General features: G+C 40.1%; 1 pseudogene; it reads right to left on the bottom strand.

The window, feature by feature from the left end:
• Positions 1-15,563: 15,563 nt before the first annotated feature.
• On the bottom strand, positions 15,564-15,881 carry LOC134390534 (large ribosomal subunit protein eL36-like; annotated as a pseudogene).
• Between the last annotated feature and the right edge of the window lie 2,655 nt (positions 15,882-18,536).

Here is an 18,536-nt window from a genome sequence, read left to right as displayed (position 1 = left end):
AACATTGTATTGGAAAGATCAAAACAGTCAGACAAAAGAACACGATGAGGAGAATCATAACTACAAAGGAAAAGGCATCAATAAACAGGTGACTGATAGTTTAGGTGGAAAACACAAAAGAGCCAAAACTAAAACTAATACAAACACTACCATACCTCAGTAAGGTAGTAAGATATGAAATGAATGCACAGATCGACAGTTTTCACACACACGATTACTAGTGACATGATGTAAGTACCACCAACGAAAAGAAATACTTAGCAAGAAATGTGCAAAACCTATAGTGAGGAAAACCTTAAAATACATCTGAAAAATATAAAAGTAGACTTTATGGAAATACATCTTTTATTCCTGGATAGATAGACAATGTTTTAAAGAATGTCAATTCTTCCCAAGTAAATATATAACATCCTACTCAGAGTACCAATATGTGTGTGTTGGTTTTTTTGTTTTGTTTTTCTAGAGTTACACAAGTTGATTTGAAGGTTCACGTGGAGAAATAAGAACAGACAGGAAGAATGCCAAAAGAGAATAGTGGAGGTATACTAGTCATATCAGATATTAAAACATACTATAAAGCCTCTATAATTAGAACAATGTAGTATTGGTGAATGAATGGGCAAATCAGTGGAACAGAAAAACCAGAAATAGGCCCAATCATATATAAAATTTTAGTGTGTGATTTAAGTGGCATCTCAAATTACTGAGGAAAGAAGACACGTTAAATGAATAGGGTTGGAAAATAAAAAATAGGGTTGGATATCTGGATATCTACTTGGAAAGAAAGAAACTTGGGTTTATACTTTATATACCATAATAAACTCCAAATAGATCAGAGATCTAAATGTGAAGAATGAAACCATATAAATACCAGATGAAAACATGGGTAAATTTCCTTAAAACCTGGAGCTGAGGAAAACCTTTCTAACATACCTCAAAACGCAACCATAGTAAACAAACAAATAAACAAACAAACAAAAAACCCAACATTTCACTATACATAAAAAGAGAAACTTTTGTATGACAAACAAAACAAAACACTTCAAAAAGTTAAAAGATAAATGTCAAACTGGAAGAAAATATTAATATTTTTGCTATATCATGGAAAAAGGGCTCATCTTAACAAAATAGAAACTCTTTATATAGACCTAGTAATTCCACTCCTAGGAATAGATCCTGAAGATACATCTCCACAAATAAGGCATAAGCACAAGATTTTTCTTTGTAATATTATTAGTAATAAGAAAAGATTGGAAATAATCTGTGTTCATTGGGAGAGGACTGGTTGAACAAAAACCCAATGAAGTAATATGATGCCATAAAAAAAAATGTGGGACACAAAAATTTATACATAAATGTTCATAACATTATTCATGATAGCCTCAAACTAGAAATAACCCAAATGTCCATCAATTAATGAATGGGTAAATACAGTGTGGTATATTGATACAATGGAATATTACCCCGCAATAAAAAAGAATGAAGGACTGATACATGCTCCATGGATGAATCATGAAAACATTCTGCTAACTGAAAGAAGCCAGACACAGAAAAGCTACATGTTGTATGATTTCATTTATATGAAATGTTCAAAACAGACAAATCCATTGAGAAAGAAAGTAGATTATTGGTTGCCTAGGGCTGGGGGAAGGGTTCGGGCGATGATGAAGAATGTTTGCTAACGGATACAGTTTTCTTTCTGGGGTGATGAAAATGTTCTAAAATTAGATTATGGTGATGGTTCTACAACTCTGCGAATATATTAAAAACCACTGAACTGTACATTAAAAAAATTTAAAAAAAGAATGTGGGAGATTCCCATGAACTGATAAGGAATGAGTTCTAGGTTATAAGTGAAAAAAGCAAGGTACAGGGCAGTGTATATTTTCTGTATAAGAAAGAAAAGTTTTCCTCCTTGTCTTGGCTATTTTTCTTTTAGTTCTGAATTTGTAAAACATTTACATGTTTTAAAAATCAAAGCTATATAAAAAAGATCTAGTCAGGATGTCTTGCTCCCATTTCAAACCCCTTCATCCTGTTACCCCTTCCCCAGCTTTTTTTGTTTCTTTCTAGTTTATCCTGGTATTTGAAGTGGTCATATCTCACTCAGGTGAACCTTTAAAATAGTGGAAACCCAAAACTTTTCAGTTGTGGTCATTGATTTTTTGGCCTGCAAACCTGCATTCCTCTTTCTGGTAGTAACACCACACAGTATTATTTTTTAACTCACCTCTTCTGCACTGGTGTCCAGCACTCACCTGTCCATGGGCAGTCATGTGACTCAAGTTGTACTAACTGGATGCTCCTTCCTTGGAATATGAATCTTGATCAGGGAACTGAAAAGAATAAAATGGTGGGTGCTCATCAGTTCCAGCCGCAGCACCCTGGCAAAACCATTGAGTAGTTTCTATTATCTATTCTATACCCTCAGAATTGCTCTTAGCCTAGTTTTCCAACTATTCTTTCATCTTCGCATCCCCAACCCTCCATCTCCACATCTCTGTCCACTAAATTTCCCTCTTGTTTAATTTAGCCAGAATGAGTTTTGGTGCTTGCAACCCAAATACACTAACTGATACTTATACTCCTGCATGTTAATGAGCTTGTAGTTGGAGTGGGGGTGGGGGAGAGAACGAAGATGAGAAAAATAAAGCCCTCACCTATTATAATTTCCTTCTTTATCACTGTAGGCCACTCATTTACTCTTCTGAAAAGTATTTATTGAGATAGATAAATATTTATTGAGATAAATATTTCCTAGGAACTAGACCAGGGATACAATGATGAGTAAAAACAGGCATAACTCCTGCCTTCATGGAGATTATATTACAATGAGGGAAATTAATATTATAAAATAATTACACCAACAATTGCAAAATTCCTACTATAGTGTTGTGACAAATGAGAGAAATATAATAGTATAAGAGCAAATCAAAGGGACATTTGATTTACAGGTATTCTTTAATATGATACTTATTGGAGGTCTTGGTCAAAGCTATAAAATAAGAAAAGGAAATAAGAAAACGGTTGAAAACGAAACACCATTATTTGCAGACCATCTTTATGTAGATCATCTATATAGAAAGGACAAGAGCACCATAAGGATTCCTGAAAATAAGCAAGGTCAACAAGGGTTTTAGTCCTTTTAGGCTGCATATAACAAAACACCTGAAACTGGGTGATTTATAAAGAAAAATGACATTTATTGCTTGCAGTTTCTGAGGCTGGGAAGTTTAAAGTCCATCTGGTGCTGGCGACAGTGACCTAGATAGTGGTGGAAGCAGAGAGAACACGAGAGATGTACTTTCTCCTTTTAAAGCCCTCAGAAACACGCCCTGACCACCATTATTAATCCATTCACTAGGGCATGGTCCTACAATCTAATCACCTCTTCAAGGCTCCACCTTTCAATTACCATAATGGGATTTCCCACCCTCTTAACAGTCACAGTGGTGGCTAAGTTTCTAATACATAAAAACTTGGGGGACACAATTCAAGCTTCAGTGAGTTTTGGGGGGATGTAATTTAACCCACTACAACAAGTTTGCCAGTTACAAAAAGAACTTTAAAAATCAGTAGCATTTTCCAACAACAGCAATAATCAGAAAGAAAAAATACATAACAACAACACAGCAACAACAAAAATAATATTTCTGGAACTTAACCGATCAAAAATGTGCAAGACTTAAATAAGGAAAAATTTTAAAGTGTATTAAAGGAAATAATTTAATATTTACATAAATAAGGAGATAGTCCATGATTCTGGATGTAACAGCTTAACACTGTAAAGATGTCAATTCCTGACAAATCAGTGACTACCAATTACCCCAAACCACCTGGGAGAAAGTGTTTACTCTATTTGGGTAATTTAACAAATCTGGAAAGTTAAATTTTAATATAAATTATAGGAGTGGAATAACAAAGAAGATTCAAAATTAGTTCCTGAAAGCATAGAAAAGTATTGGTACAAGAAAGAATACTGCAAAATATTGATATGACCACTACCTTTATTATTGTGGAGAGGAAAGGCTAGGGGAGATTATCAAAGGATTCCAATACATCTCAGTTGCCTTCCTTTGTCCATTTTGGGCTTCTCTACCTATTGAGTTACTGAATTCAAAGTTCTGAAATCTCATCATAAGTCTGCGTTCATCAGTCATTGTTGAGATACTCAATTTTTCTTTAAATTTTATGTTTTTGAATTGCTTATACATTCACAAAATTCAGAGTTCCAATAGTACAATAAAGATATGTACAATAAAAGCCTCTCATCTCTGTCTCCAAGTCACTCAGTTCCTCTCCCAAGAGTCAACCAACATTATCAGTTGAATTTCTTTTTTTCTACTCCCTTTTGAGGAAGATTGCAGCAATCCATACATTCTCTTCTTTTCCTTGCTTTTTCCCACTTAATTATCTTGGAGATGATTTCATGTTCATACATGAAAGTCCCTCTTGTTTTTTTTAATGGATGTGTATTCCATTGTATGCAATTCCTGCAGCCACAACGTTGTGAAACAGCAGTTAAAGCTGCAGGCGGCCACCACGTCGGTTCGGTGTTTAGGATTTACTGCTGGCAGGGCCAACACAGGTCTTCTCTGAGTCTTCAGTTGGTTAACGGGCCGTAGGCCTTTTCCCACTTGCAGCAAAGATACTTCCATGAAAATAACCCATCTGTGGGGGAATCCAAGCAGAAATGACTTGGGGGGAGGTGCGCTGGGCCGGGGCTGGAAAGTTCCAAGAGTGAAATGAGGACAGGTCAGGGCCGAGCACACCAACGGCCCCCCTCAGAGGGACAGGCCCCGGCGGCTGACCAGCCCCTGACAGTCCCCACCTGGCGCCTTCCGCCCAGTTCTAAACACAAGCACCGAAGAGTGGATCTTCCTGGAGGAGAAATACAGCCAGACGGCCAGTTTCACCTTCTTCCAGCCCCGGCCCGGCAGTCATCCAGCCCCGAGACACCGGGTCCTGCCAGGGAGGCCTCTCCCGGCTTGCCTCGTGTCCGCAGCTTCGTCCCCACTCGGCGGCAGAGGCAGAGACAACCAAAGCAAAGGCGCAGTCAGGCGACCACGGCGAGCGCTGCGCGGGGCAGACAAAGCGCAGGGAGAGAAGCGGCCGGACCCACGTGCCCGGCGCCGGCCCGCCCACCGCGGGGCCCTGTGCGCTAGCCCCCGGCCGCCGCCTCTGCAGGCTCCGGGGACCGGCAGAACTGAGCTCTGCGGGAGCCTCCGTGTGCACACGCGTGCTGCTAATAGTCAGGCTTCGGAGGAAGGGTGCAGACGCCTCACAAAGACGAGGGGCTCGTCTCTCGTCTGCAGGGTCCGGATGAGTCGGGGTCCCGCTCGCAGGACAGGACAGCCTCCGGTTCTGGAATTAGTCACCTTGGAAACGAAGGAGGGAGGAGGGTTCGGTGCTCCCAGCTGGTTTTCCTGGGGACACGTGATCAGAAGATGCTAAGGCACTCAGGGAGCCTCCTGCGAGCCCAGCTCGCTGCCGCCGCCCGCCGCCCCGCGGCACCTTCAGGACGCGGCGGGAGCACACCTGGTCCCAGGACGTGGGACGTCTGGTTTCCCACCGTCTGGACTGTGTTCTTGGTGCAGTTCAACACGTTTCTCCGTCCTCTGTATTTCCTGCAAATCGGCTGCTGGAGCCAGAGGCTTTCTTAGACTTAGGTGTCATCTCTTTGAAAAGACCAAAGGCGCGTGGTGTTCTCCCGTCAGGAGGCACTTAATGTCTGGTTTTCTCTTGCTTTGTGATATTAGCAGCTGTTGATGCCCCATGTCTAGATCCATTAATTTATTGGGAGTTACAAGGTACTAATATCCCAATTCAATCATTACTTCTTGTTAGTTGGAATATTTTTACATCCATTTATAAGTTTAAATATTTTTCTAACAATACTTTTTATAGCCAAAAATCAATAGTGCAATTTTAAATAGGAGATATAAGATTAAATTCTTGGTTCTTTCTCTTACCAGTTTTCAAGATAGTGATTTGGATCCCTATCATAATCCAAAATTGGTCGGTTAGTTTAAAAAAAAAATCATTTGAGTCTATGACTTTAAAAATATTCAGAGTTTTGATCAATTGCAATTATTATGTCTTTTAAAGCCAAGCATGCCCTATTTTTTGTTCAGTAGATGCCCTCTCAAGTTAGTTTCTGAATCATGTGACATGACCCTAGTGGCTTTGTTGTTATATGTTGTGAAAATATATTCCAGATTCATCTGTACTTTTCCTGGCTGAGGCCTGGAATAAACCATTTTCCCCACAAAGCTTTTGTTTCTCTTAGACATGGTGTTTCAAGACTGCAATCTGTTTGGGTACAGGAACGGCTAATTGCTACTGGATTGGGCATTGTTTCTAGGCTTCTTCAGTGGATAGAGCTAGGAAATGTGTACACACACACATGACAAAATATTTCAAGTTCATACTGATTCTTCCAACTTCCAATTCGAATTCAGGACTAGGGGATGTTGTACGTAATCTCTCCTATATTACGTTAATATTCTTATATTCCACACTGGAAATCCTGATTTTCAAGGACCTATGATAGAATTAGAATATCCTGTAATCACTGTAATCCTGTTGTGATAGAATTAGAATATCCTGTAATCACTCATTTACTTTAACACACATTCTTCACACAAAAGTCTCAGAATAATACAGTTGCTGAGAACAGTAATTTTTTGCCTGTGAACTCTCATCAGAGTTCACTCTTGGTGTATGTTCTGTGAGTTTGGACAAATATATAATGACATGTATCCATCATTATAGTATCATATAGAGTAGTTTCACCGCCTTAAACATCCTCTGTGCTCTGCCTATATATTTCCTCCTTCTCCCCAACTCCTGTCAACCATTGATCTTTTTACTGTCTCCATAATTTTACCTTTTCTGGAACAGCTGGAATCATAAAGTATGTAGCCTTTTCAGACTGGACACTTTCACTTAATAATATGCATTTAAATCTCTCACACATCTTTTCACTGCTTGAGAGCTCATTTCTTTTTCGTGCTGAATAATATGCCATTGTCTGGATGTACCATGGTTTATTACCCATTCACCTATTGAAGGACAACGCGGCTGCTTCCAAGCTTTGGCATTTATAAATAAAGCTGCTATAAACATCTGTGTTCAGGTTTCTGTGTGGACAGAAGCAATCGGCTCCTTTGGGTAAATACCTAGGGCTGTGATCACTGAATCATATGTTAAGAGTATGTTTAGTTTTGTAAAAAATTGCCAAATTGTCTTCCAAAGTAGCTGTACCGTTTTGCATTCCTACCAGCAAGGAATGAGGGTTTCTGTTGCTCCACATCCTTGTCGATATTTGGTATTGTCCATGTTCTAAAATTTGGCTATTCTATTGGTGTGTGGTATCATCTCACTATTGTTTAACTTTGCACTTCCTTGATGACACATGAGATGTACATTTTTTCATTTGCTTTTTTGCCATCTTCCTGTCTTCTTTGGTGACGTGTCTATTAAGGGCTTGTTTGGCCCGTGTTTTAATTGAGTTGTTTGTGTTCTTATTGTTGAGTTTGAACAGTTCTTTGTAAATTTTGGATAGCAATCCTTTATCACATATGTCTTTTGCAAATATTTTCTTTCAGTCTGTGGCTTCTCTTTTAATTCTCTTGACAGTATCTTTCACAGAGCAGGAATATTTCATGTTAATGAAATCTAGCTTATTAATTCTTTCTTTTTTGGATTTTCCTTTGGTGTTATATCTAAAAAGTCATTGCCAAATGCTAGGTCATCTAGGTTTTCTCCTGTTATTTTCTAGGTGTTTCACCGTTTTGTGTTTTACATTTAACTCTGTTATCCAGTTTGGGTTCATTTCTGTGAAGGGTGTTAATGTCTGTGTCTAAGTTAATTTTTTTTTTTTTTTTGCATGTGGATGTCCAGTTCTAGCACCATTTGTTGAAAAAAGTATGTTTTCTCCATCGTGTTGCCTTTGTTCCTTTGTCAAAAATCAGTTGACCCTATTTATGTGAGTCTATTTCTGGGCTCTCTCTGTTGTCTCATTGATCTATTTGTCTGTTCTTTTGCCAGTACCACACCGTTTTGACTGCTGTGGCTTTGTAGTAAGGCATGAAGTCAGTCTTCTTCCCCTTCAATATTGTGCTGGCTGTTGTAGGTCTTTTGCCTCTCCATGTGATCATTAGGATCAGTTTGCCAATATCTATTAAAAAATTGCCAGGATTTTGATTGATGTTGCACTGAATCTATAGATCAAGTTGGGAGAACTGCTGTCCTGACAATATTCAGTTTTCCTACCCATGAACATGGAATATCTTTCCATTTATTTAATTCTTTGATTTCTTTCATCAGAGTTTTGTAGTTTTCCTCATATAGATCTTGTACATATTCTGTTGGATTTATACCTAAGTATTTAATTTTTTTGGGGGGTGCTAATGTAAATGGTCTTGTATTTTTAATTAAAATTTCACTTGTGTTTATTGCTGGTATCTCTGACTACTCTTAATATTTTTTCTTTACCCCGGATTTGAGCAATTTGATTACAATGTGCCTTAGTATAGTTTAATTCATGTTTTTGGGCTTGGGGTTAATTGAGCTTTTGGATCTGTGGTTTTATAATTTCCATCAAACTTGAAAACATTTTGGGCATTATTTTTTCAACTATTTTTCTCTACTTTCGCTCACTTTCCTCTTCTCTGGGGATGCTAATTACGCATATATGAGTATTAGATGGCTTGACATCCCACAATTCACAGATACTTATTCATTTAAAAAAATTCTCTGTGAAACTAGATCCATACCTCTCACCGTGTACTAAAATCAACTCAAAATGGATTAAGGATTTAAATATACACCCTGAGTCAATAAAACTTCTTAAAGAAAACATAGGAGAAACACTTCAGGAAATAGGACTGGGCACAGACTTCATGAATATGACCCCAAAAGCACAGGCAACCAAAGGAAAAATAAACAAATGGGATTATATCAAACTAAAAAGCTTCTGCACAGCAAAAGAAACAATTAAAAGAGTTAAAAGACAACCAACAGAGTGGGAGAAAATATTTGCAAAATATACATCTGACAAAGGATTAATATCCAGAATATATAAGGAACTCAAACAACTTTACAAGAAGAAAACAAGCAACCCGATTAAAAAATGGGCAAAAGAGCTAAGTAGGCATTTCTCTAAGGAAGATATACAAATGGCCAACAGACATATGAAAAAATGCTCAACATCACTCAGCATCCGGGAAATGCAAATCAAAACCACATTGAGATACCATCTAACCCCAGTTAGGATGGCTAAAATCCAAAAGACTATGAACGATAAATGCTGGCGAGGCTGCGGAGAAAAAGGAACTCTCATACATTGTTGGTGGGACTGCAAAATGGTGCAGCCTCTATGGAAAATGGTATGGAGGTTCCTTAAACAATTGCAAATAGATCTACCATACGACCCAGCCATCCCACTGTTGGGAATCTACCCAGAGGAATGGAAATCATCAAGTCGAAGGTATACCTGTTCCCCAATGTTCATCGCAGCACTCTTTACAATAGCCAAGAGTTGGAACCAGCACAAATGCCCATCATCAGATGAGTGGATACGGAAAATGTGGTACATCTACACAATGGAATACTACTCAGCTATAAAAACGAATGAAATACTGCCATTTGCAACAACATGGATGGACCTTGAGAGAATTATATTAAGTGAAACAAGTCAGGCACAGAAAGAGAAATACCACATGTTCTCACTTATTGGAGGGAGCTAAAAATTAATATATAAATTCACACACACACATACACACACACACACACACAAACCGGGGGGGGGAAGAAGATATAACAACCACAATTATTTGAAGTTGATACGACAAGCAAACAGAAAGGACATTGTTGGGGGGGAGGGGGGGAGGGAGAAGGGAGGGAGGTTTTGGTGATGGGGAGCAATAATCAGCTACAATGTATATCGACAAAATAAAATAAAAAAAATTCTCTGTGTTTTATTTTTGGATAGTTTCTATTATTATGCTTCGAGTTCACTATTCTTTTCTTCTGCAATGTGAGATCTGCCTTCAATCCCATCCAGAGTATTTTTCATCTCTAGAAGTTTGATTTGGGTCTTTTTTATATCTTCCATGTCTCTCAACTTTTTTGAACAAATAGAATACTTTCATAATAACTGTTTTAATGTCTTTGACAATTCTACTGTATGTGTCAGTTCTAGGTTGGTTTCAATTGATTGAGTTTTCTCTTCATTATGTGTTTTCCTACTTCTTTGCATGCTTGGCAATTTTTGATTAAATGTGAAGTATCAAAATTTTTACTTTGTTCTGTGCTACATGTATTTGTTTTCCTATAAATGTGCTTGAGGTTTATTCTGGGACCCAGTTGAGTTATTTGATCCTTTGGGGTCTTGCTTAAATTTCTTAGGCAGTGTCAGAGGTGTTTGTAGTGTAAGGCTAATTTTTCCCAAGTACAGAGACAAGAGCCTTCTGAGGTCTTTACCCAATACGCCATGAATTATGAAGTTTTCCAGCCTGACTGGTGGGAACAGGCACTATTCCCAGCCCTGTGTGAGTGTCAGATGCTCTTCTCTCTCATCCCTTCTGGTTCTTTCCTCATGCTGATTACTACTCTGCTGAATTTTAAGAGTGACTCTCTGTATATCTCCCAGGTTTTTACTGTGTGAAGCTCTCTCCTCTCTGCTACTCTGCTGCCTCAATCTTCTTGGATGCTCAGCTCTGTCTTTTAATGCAAGGAGTCCATGGGCTCTGCCTGGGTTCCTCTTCCCTGCACTGTAACCTGGAACTTCTCTTGAGGCAGTAACCTGGGACAATCATAGGACTCACCTTGTTTGTTTCTCATATTTCAGGGATTACTGCCCTTCATTGCCTGATGTTCAGCATCTTAAAAACCATTTCTTTGTACATTTTGTCTATTTTTAGTTTGTTTCAGGTGAAAGAGTAAACCTAGTCCCTGTACTCCATCTTTCTGCAAGTGGAATCCCCTATCTTGCACGGTTCTGATTCCTGTCGGTTTCTCCTCAGTGTGGGGGTCTGTGCTGGAAGGAGGACTGGCTGTTCAGTTTTCAGAGTTCACAGACGTTCAGGCTATTCTGTCCCTTCAGGGTTTACTGTGGGCTCCTTGTCCTCCTCCACTACTATGCTGAACAAAACCTCTCCCAGTTTCAGAGTTGTTCTCACGTTATCTTGCCACACTTTCTAATGAATACCTGTTGGATACTTTGAATTTCTCCTGCTTTCAGGTCTGATTGTCTCTCTCTGCTTTTTCCAGCACAGAGCTGATAGAAAATGGGATTCTTGGGGCTGTTGGTGGTTTGTCATTTTGCACTTGTTTTGGGTATTTATGGGGATACCTTGTCACCTAGTTTTGTTGTAAATGTTGCCTGTGGGATTCTGGTTTTACAGTTTGGTTGTTCTGCCTGTTTTTATATGGGGATTTGGAGAGATTTAAAAATTATGCTGCTGATGTTGTCATTTTTCCCAAATCCCGATGAGAGCTCTTGGGATAAAATTTATGCTCATATCACATCATGCATTTATTTTGGACTGTCATTTTACTAAAAGTTTGTGGTTTTTCCTCCTAAATAATTCCAAAATTTTCAAATTCTTCACCTCCAAAAGCTGTCATTGCTGCTGACGCTTGTCTCTTTTTCTCTTTCTCTTCCTCCTCCCCCTCCTCTTCTTCCTTTTTCTTTTTCTTGGTTTCCTCCAAGAATGTGTTCCATCCAGTCACAATTTTTATTTATTTATTTTTACCTGTTTCTTAATGCTTTATTCATTTCTATCAATTTGTTCTGCCTTCTGCAGCCATTTCATCCTGCTGATGCAGCTGCTTTGAGGGTATGTGGAGAAACCAGAAAAGGATGCAGTCCCTCAATATTTGCCATGGATTAAGACATACTAAAAAATCCACTGGGATTTAAAAAGTACAGGTGTAGGAACAGAACAATAGATCACTGGAACAAAAGAAAAAACTCAGAGACAACTGGACCTATGGGGACATACACATGGAGACTTGCTATGTGATAGCATTGGCATCACAACCCAGTGGAGAAAGCATGAACTGTTTTGTAGATGATGTTGGGAAACTGGTTCTCCATAGGGAGAAAAAGAAAAATCAATCTTAATGTATTATCATGTGCAAAAATGGACTCCAGATGGATAAATGTACTACAAAATTATGAAGAAAAAAATGAAAAAATGTAGGTCAATATTTTTGTGACTTAGGAATGAGGAAGGTCTTCTTCAAAAAGATCCCCAAAGCACAAATTAATCAACGAAATAACTCCTGTATTTATCACATCAAAATAAGAATATCTGTTAAATAGAGGACACCAAATACAAATTAAACCAGATGACATACTGGGAAAAGATAGTTGCGATGTTTAAAACCAACACCAGACTAATATCTCGATTCTATAAGGAAGTTGTAGATTTACAATAAAAAGGGAGAGAACCCAAAAGAAAGATGACCAAAGCATATGAAATGGCAATTTATAGAAGAAGAAACCAAACAGCTACATTTCATGTTAAGAGATGCTTAAACTCATGAGTTATCAGAGAAATGTAAATTAAAACTACAGTGAGACACCTCACAGGAGCACTGGGGTACTGTTGACGATCTAGCAGTGGTTACCACTTCAGAACTTGCACGATGGGCACATGAATGGAATGGCTGTCAAGGCAGAGATGGAGGCCATGTATTGGCCCAGCAGCATAGTCTCCCACTTACCAAGACTGATCTAACTACTTCTGCCTCTGAATGTCCAACTTATCAGCAACGGAGATCAAGACTAAGTCTTCAATATGGCATGATTTCTTGAGGAGACCAATTGGCCACTTGGTGCCAAGTTGATTGACTACATCAGCTCCTTTCCATTTATGTATTAGTCAGCATTCTCCAGAGAAACAGAACCAATGGGATATATATATATGTGGATATATATATATATATGGATACATATATGGATATATATATATGGAGATATATATATGGATATATATATATAAATATATGAGAATATTTATCATGGGAATTGGCTCACACAATTATGGAAGCCAAGAAGTCCCATGATCTGCCATCTGCAAGTTGAAGAGCCAGAAAAAACAGTGGTGTAATTCAGTCCAAGTCCTAAGACATGAGAACTGTGGCTGGGGAGTTGGTGGGAGCTGGAGTAAGTCCTGTAATCTGAAGGCTCAAGAACTAGGTGCTCTGATGTCCAGAGGCAGGAGAAGATGGATTTCCCAGCTCATGAAGACATATAGATGATAGATAGATAGATAGATAGGTAGATAGATAGATAGATAGATAGATAGATAGATAGATAGATAGATAGATAGATAGATAGATAGATAGATAGATAGAGATACAGATGAGAGAGAGAGAGAGAGAATTCACTCTTCTTCAGCCTTTTTGTTCTATCCAGGCCTTTAACAAATTGAATGGTGCCCACCCAGTTTGGTAAGGGCACAAAACTTTTTTCTGTACTCAGTCTACTGATTTAAATGCTAATTTCTTTCAGAAGTGCTTTCACAGATACACCCAGAAATAATGTTTTACCAGCTATCTGGGCATCCCTTAGCCCAGTCAAGTTGCCACATAAATTTAAACATCATACATTAGAAGAGATAATGGCTTATCCCCACAGGAATGAAAATTCCAGGTATGAGGTTTTATTTTCTGCCTATGAAGCCTCAGGGATAGCATATTTGGGGGTTATGGAATGCCTGACCCACAGGCACGGAATTTCATGTAGCACAACATTCAAGCACTACTTTACAGTGATGGAGGTGCAGGAGTGGACCCATGCCCATGGGATTTACTGGTTGTGTCATATATCACACCATTCAGAGGCAGCTTTCTGGAATGGCTTTAGAAAGGTGCAGCTGAAGTGCTAGCTTGGAAGAAACATTCTAGAAGAGTGTGGTGCCATCCTTTAGGACACAATATGTGTATGTCAATTTTAGAGACCTGTATGTGATGCTCTGTTCCCAATAGGAAGGATTCATGGATCCAGGAATCAAGGGGGTGTAAACAGGAGTGGCCCCACTGACCATCACTTCTTAATGACCTAATAGGGGATTTTGTGCTTCTTATCCCTGCAACTCTGAGCTCTTCAGCATTGGAGGTTCTGGTCCCAAATGAAGAAGATTCTTGCCAGGGGGCACTGCAAGGGACCCACTGAATTACAAACTACTGCAGGATGTGTTGAACTCATTGTGCTCCGGACCAGCAAGGAAAAAGACCAGTTACACTGGTAGAAGTTATTAACCCTGATCAGCAGGAGCAGGTAAGGCTGCTTTCACACAATAGCAGCAGGGAAGAATATGTACAGAACCTGGGAGAGCGCTCTGGTACCTCCTGGTACTCACTTCCCATTGTGACTGTGAACAGACATGTGCAGCAACCCTGAACTGAGACGGGTGTAAGTATCAAGCATTCGGGCAGTCTAGGGAGGCAAGTTGCACAACCTGCTAAGCTGCCAACACCCGATGATGTTACCTCTGAAGGTGAAGGTACTTTTCAATGGATATTGGAGGAAGGATGGGATGAGTTGCATCCCTGAGATCAACTCAAGTGACAAGCTGTAGTTCATCTTACTAACCTATTCTTTCTATTTTTCCGTCAGGAAGGAAGGCCTTTGGGAACCAACCTCTGTGGAGAGGTAGATCTGCGCAGCTCAAGGGGTGCACTGTGGTGGTTATGAGGTAGGCCCCCATGAAAGGGGCATAACTGATAAGGGCCCCAGCTGCTGCACTATGAAATACATCCCTGAGTTTCTGCCCAGACCACTCATCCCACAGGTTGCTTCCAGCCAATGACTGCATGTAGCAAGAATACTGAGATATAACAATACTGTATTGTGCACTAACGAAGAAAAAGAGAAATAAAAGAATACTGAGGAAGACCCATTGCTGGGAGACACAGGACTCCTATAATAACTGACTTTGGCTTGAGGACTCCCTGATGACTTTGCTGAACCTTCCTTACATAAGGACAGCCTTAGACAGGGCAGCCTAGGACGCTTTCCCTCAAGCTTCTCTCGGACTTGCACTGTGATCTGATAGATGTCCTGGTCTTACACAGCTCCCTTCCAATTTTTTTCTCACAAAGGCATTTCTCCTCAAAAATCCTGGTCATCTTGGTGTCTGCTTCTTGGAGGACCTGAACTTACATAGTTTTTATGCAAGGGGTAAGGAGACAGAAGACTGAGGAATGACTATCTGGTTTCTGACTTGGGTAACTGGGTGCACGGTGACTATCAGGCACTGAGATAAGGGAGATCAGGTATCTTCATTTAAAGAGAAGACATAACCAGAGGATGTGTGTGTGTGTGTGTGTGTGTGTGTGTGTGTGTGTGTGTGTGTGTGTGTGTGTGTGTGTGTGTGTGTAACAAATAAAGGAAGGGAAGGCAGCGTCCAGGTAAGGAAGACAGTTCTACCTGTTGTGGATTTCTGTTGCAGATGAAGTTGCCCCTTCCCCACTGAGGTCTAGCTTCAATTCTCCAAATCTTTTGTTTTTCTATAACAGTTTTTCTGCACAGAGGGAAGGAGGGCTCAGTCCTTCTTGGCAGCTGCTTTCCTCATGGTGGCCAGGATGTTGCTCAGTTCCTCTCGTTTACTCTTGCCATGGAAGTATGTCCCCACCCTTTTCTTGTTGAACTTGAGGGCCCGTTTGTCCTTGGAGACCTTGAGCAGCTCCATGGTGTGGCGCTCCCATGGGGCAAAGCCACATGCCTCTCGGATCAGGTCCTACAGGAACTTTGTGTGCTTGGCGAGGTGCCCACAGCAGTGGCTGAGCCTCAGCTTACTCAAGATCTTGGTCACCTTATGGCCCTTGTTGGAGCCCATGGACATAGAGTAGCACAGAGCCATGGCTGCTGCTCCTCAGTGGCTGCTGTGGACCAATTCTCCAAATCCTAAGAGCCCCTCACCCATGGCTCAAGAACAGAGTCCCATGAAAACATGTGTAAGGGTATCAGAGAGAAGCTGCTTATCGTGGGGTTTCTGACTTAGTTATCTTAGGCTGCTATAACAAAATACCACAGATTGATTTTCTTAAACAACAGACATTTATTTCTCACAGTTTTGGAGGCTGGAAGTCCAAGGTCAAGGCCCCGGCAGGTTTGGGCTTTGGTGAGGGCTCTCTTCCTGCCTTGTAGACAGCCACCTTCTCACTGTGTGCTCACATAGCCTTTCTTTGGTTTGGACATGTGGACACAGAAAAATCTCTGTGTCTTCCTCTTCTTATAATAGATCTAATCTAAACTTAATTATCTCCAAAGTCCCCTCCTTTGAATCCATCACATTGGGGGTTAGGGCTTCAACATATGAATTTGGGGGAAACACAAACATTTTGCTCATTACAGTTTCTTCCAGCCATATTGGGAAGCACTTATTCCAACAGACACACAGTCTTTATAAACATCTTGTGCTATGTGGACACTTAGCATAGGTGTCCCTAAGATGTTCCCAATTCCTTACAGGGAGAACGAACTACACCCTGGCTCATAGAACTTAACAGCAAAATTCCTTCAAACGGCTCTTCACTCTCAGAAAGATGTCACTGTTTTCTGTAGGTTTCTTATAGACCCTGCTTTTCAGCCTTAGAAAGTGGTCTCTGAGACACAACTGGTTCCCTGAGAACAGTATTTCTCCTACCTGCCTGCCCTTATCCCTACCTCCTCTTTTATCTGCAAGTAAATTTTTTTTAAAAAGGGGGAGAGGGAATGACGAGTGTGAATACAGTAATTTCCAGAACAAACCCAGAAGCATATTCTTGATAGTTGTATAAGGTTTTGTGCACAGGGGCATGTTTGACTGGCATGGCTGAGTGGATAGCAGAAGCATTATTGCTAGAAACTCAAGGCTAGATCATTTTCTAGGAAACGCAGAACTATTAAAATATTGCTATAGGACAAGGGATTTTACTCTGGCACTAGCTCACTGATTTTTAGTAAAAAAATATTTTTTTCAGGATTTAATATTGATAATGTCACTCTTCAATGTTTATCAGTTCTTTTATTATTCCTCCATGGGTTCCCATTTTATGCTATGGGCTTTTTCTCACTCTGCAGTGAAATGCCTCTGTCCAGTTATCTCCTTCCCATTCATGGAAACCCAACACTCCAGTCTTTGTTCCAGCTTCAGAGCAGTGGTGAAAAGAATTTGCAATGTTGGTAAGACATTGCTCTGTGTATTGGTTTTGCCCTGTTAATAGCTGAATTCTTTAACAAGATTATCAATCCCACTTGCTTAACAAATATGTTAAAAACTGGAACTGTGGTTCCAAAGGCTCCAAAGTAAATAGGACAAGTATTGCTGGCTTGAACATTTCCTTTTGCAACAGATCTGAGTTCAAAGAATCTACAGGATTAAGAGGTGTGCTTTTCACGTGCAATTCAATTTAACAAACATTTATTGTTAAAAATTCCTTTAACTTCCCCTTCTTGATACAGCGGGTCCTTTATAAGAGCGGGAGTTTAGCCCCAAACATTGAACTATTTCCAATTGAGGTTATCAGAGGTTATCCATAGGGCTGAAGAGTTGGTGAAATCTCTGCTCCAGTTCCGTGGTTTTTCTCCTTGGCCTGTCTTTTCTTTACACTAGCTCCAAACATCCAAAGAGCAGCACTGTAAAATAGAAAGAACACTGGACTCAGAGGTTTTTTTCTATCCTGTTCATTTGTTTGGGGCTAAACCAGTCCACATTTTCTAAGGTCTCATCAGTCTGTAGCAGTTACGCAGGCTCCACAGTCTGTTGGATTGACCAGGTCTGGCTTAGGTTATAGTGGAGGAAGTAAGAAGTCTCACATGAGGTAGAAATTCCTGGGAAAGTAGCCAGCACTTGGATGCATAGGGATTGTCACCAGTGTATTCAGAGACATCCATTGCTCAAAGACCAGTAGATGGGTCTTTATACATCTCCACTTGTACATCTACATTAGGGCTCTTAGGGGTTGCTTGGTTGGTTGGAGAAGGCCTGAGTGTGTAGTGAAGAAATCTTGTGAAATTTTGAGCAGAGTTAATGTCATGGAGGGTCAAAGAGCAGTGACATTCCTCAGGGAAGGTGTTATGTAGGAGGGGCTGTGGGTAATTGGCATCCAGGGTTAAGGTACTGACACAGGTGTGGCCCCAGGTTTCAGGGTTTCCTTGCAACCTCTAGGGATCTGTGGAGTCCAGATTAAGAGCTGGAGCAGTGTCATCTGCCTGAACAGAGGAAAGTGAGCGTGGTACAGCCAGGCAAGGCAGAACGGAGAGCAGAAGGAGAGCTCTTCACACCAAAGCAAAGGCTGAAGGATGGATTTGGCAGCCCTGGGAATTTCTGGGTAGAGTGGCTCAGATGACAGCAGGCCTTCTCAGAAAGAGGCCCCAAGTACCAGTGACCTGGCTTCTGCACTCATCTCATCACCTCTCACAGAGAGTTGACGATTTCCTTCTTAAAGGTAATAGAAGTAGATTTCATTCATCTGAAAAAACAAAACAGTTTAATGTTTGTTATCAGGAAGTCCAAATAACATCTACGTTATTC

The sequence above is a fragment of the Cynocephalus volans genome, chromosome 11 (assembly GCF_027409185.1).
Source record: "Cynocephalus volans isolate mCynVol1 chromosome 11, mCynVol1.pri, whole genome shotgun sequence".
NCBI classification, from domain to species: Eukaryota; Metazoa; Chordata; class Mammalia; order Dermoptera; family Cynocephalidae; genus Cynocephalus; species Cynocephalus volans.
Note: the sequence above shows the minus strand (reverse complement) of the source record. Positions and strands in the feature narration are given on the sequence as shown.